This window comes from Hevea brasiliensis, chromosome 11 (genome assembly GCF_030052815.1).
Source record: "Hevea brasiliensis isolate MT/VB/25A 57/8 chromosome 11, ASM3005281v1, whole genome shotgun sequence".
NCBI classification, from domain to species: Eukaryota; Viridiplantae; Streptophyta; class Magnoliopsida; order Malpighiales; family Euphorbiaceae; genus Hevea; species Hevea brasiliensis.
The window spans coordinates 97,480,373-97,482,967 of record NC_079503.1 but is presented as its reverse complement, the minus strand read 5'-3'; positions in this window follow the sequence as shown (position 1 = coordinate 97,482,967).

The following is a 2,595-nucleotide window of genomic DNA, read 5'->3' as shown; positions in this document are numbered from 1 at the left end:
GAACTGATTGAACATAATTAACTCAATTCGGTTCAATTTTTTAATTTGAACCGAATTCTGCTCAGCTTTAGTTATTACTACCCATTGCAACCACAATAGATCGGTTGGATAAAGTGTATCACCCCTTCGTCGATTAGCATTCAACCATATTTCTAATCCATACCTCATATAAGGCATTCGATCTAAAATACTCCAACCTTTATATTTTTTTTTTTAACTATTCTCTTTTGTATCTACTAACTTAATCATCAGATGCCAATAGGGAATAACACCCCTTGATTCTCTGACGTCTCTTCCCCTTGCAGACGAAGTTATTACTAGGGGTTCATTCAGTTCAAACTGAATCGAATCGAATCAAATCGAATTAAATTATAAAAATTAAATTGTAAATTTTAGAAATCGAATCGAATCAAAATAGGTGAAAAATCAAATCGAATCGAACTGCTCTATTTCGGTTTGATTCGGTTTAAATCAATCGGTTTGATTTTTAATTGATTTTTTAATTTAAACTTAATTTTTAAGTTATTTGGTCTAATTTTAACTTTGATTTGAACCTAATAATAATTAATCAATGAAATTAAATAATTAATATATATAAAATTAAATATAATTCATAAATTTTCTATAAAAATAAATTAATTCAAAAATCGATTCGATTCGATTTAGTTCGATTTGACTATATAAATTACTATTCGGTTCGGTTCGGTTTAACTGATTTTTTTTTCTTCAAAACTGAACCGAACCAAAATAACCGAAATTTTTATAATGTAAAACCGAACTAAACCGATTAAATTTTAAAATCGAACCGATTGAACATAATTAACTCGATTCGGTTCGATTTTTCAATTTAAACCGAATTATGCTCCGGTCTAGTTATTACTACCCATTGCAACCACAATAGATCGGTTGGATAAAGTGTATCACCCCTTCGTCGATTAGCATTCATCCATATTTCTAATCCATACCTCATATACTCTTCACCCATATATTTTTTAGATCTTCAGACACGGATGCACGTGTTGCCCATTCGTGGTACCCCTAGTATCACAAAAACATCATTGATCTTTGTCAATTATGGGATAACTAATTGAAAAATATTTTAATCTTGCAAATAATATTTTACTTCATCAAAATCAAATGAAAAATAAAAACTTAAAGGATGAGCCCATTTCCAAGATAATAATGATTAATCCCATAACTTTTTAAATATTATTTTAATTATTAGTAAAAAAAAGTCCATCTATAATGTGAGTTATTACTATAATTACCTTATTAAATACAAAATATAGAACATTTTTATCATTGCTATAACCAATTCTTTTCCTTTCGTAAATTAACTAACTTTTCACATTTTACAAGTAACATTTTATTTTAGTATCCGAATAGTTTTTTCATTTCTCTACTGTTACAAAACAAAAAATCACCGTCTATATATTGTTTCATTTTTTTTTAATTTCACATTTCAAAAACCTCTTTTTAATCATTTTCAGATGTGAATGAGTAGTATTTTAATTAATTTCTAATCATTGGTACTACCCACCCAAAATATCTAACGTAGCAATAAAAGTATCAACACCAGAAACAAGATATCCAATGTGGCAATTAAAAGGTCAAAGCTCATCAGAACCAAGCGAGAGAGCCTCAAGCCAATTAAAAGATAGCTTGGTCTAAACCTAGACCGAGCAATAGCGAAAGAATCAACATTATTGTTAGGAAAGCAAGACGAGTGAAACACATGACCGAGTTGAAGTCGCATCAATTAAGGAATTAGCTAGATTTTTAGGAGATATCCTCGGCCTGATAGATCCAAGGTTATCTCCATGATAAAAGCAACAGTTAATTATCCTAAAAACTATAAATACCAAAAAAGAGTTAAAAAACAGGTATCTCAAATCAATTCTAAATCTCTATTACTATTCTCTCATATCCAGTTAGCTAATTAGGTATCGGAGTGGTTGGCTGTAGGGCCACCCCTTTGATCTTCTCTTTGTTTGTAGATCTACGAGGCATTAGGACTGGACCCCAGAAGCTCATGACAGCATTAGTGGTGCCATCTATAGGAAGCTCAGATCACCGGCTGACAACCCACATCCAAGATCTTTTTTTTTTCTTTATTTTTCATTTTCTGTGCTACCAGTGAGTTTTGACATCCAGTCCTAATCAATTTTTTATTTTTTGCGATTTTGTTATTTCAATGGCCGTAGATCTAAGGACTCCAAGCAAAACATCATCTCCATCACCCTACATTAGAAGGGGAAGCACCGGTGGCAACAATAACCCAGAGTTTGACCATGCTCATCATCCCTTCTAGCAGTCAGATTCCACCACATGGCATTATCATGACAGATTAGTAAAGTCCATTCCAAGGCATGACGTTAGAGTAGGTTTACCAATGCATCTAGGAAATGGAAGCGCAAATTGTCTTCCTCAAAGGACTGATTAAAGGGACCAGCGCTCTACTAGGGACACCTGCCCCAGAAGCTGGACTGGTTTTAAAGGCACCTTCTGGAGAAATAGATCTACCCCGATCTAAAGAGACCAAGCAGAAGATTGCTCGATCGATAAATAACTCAGCGAAAAAGACCAAATAAATCA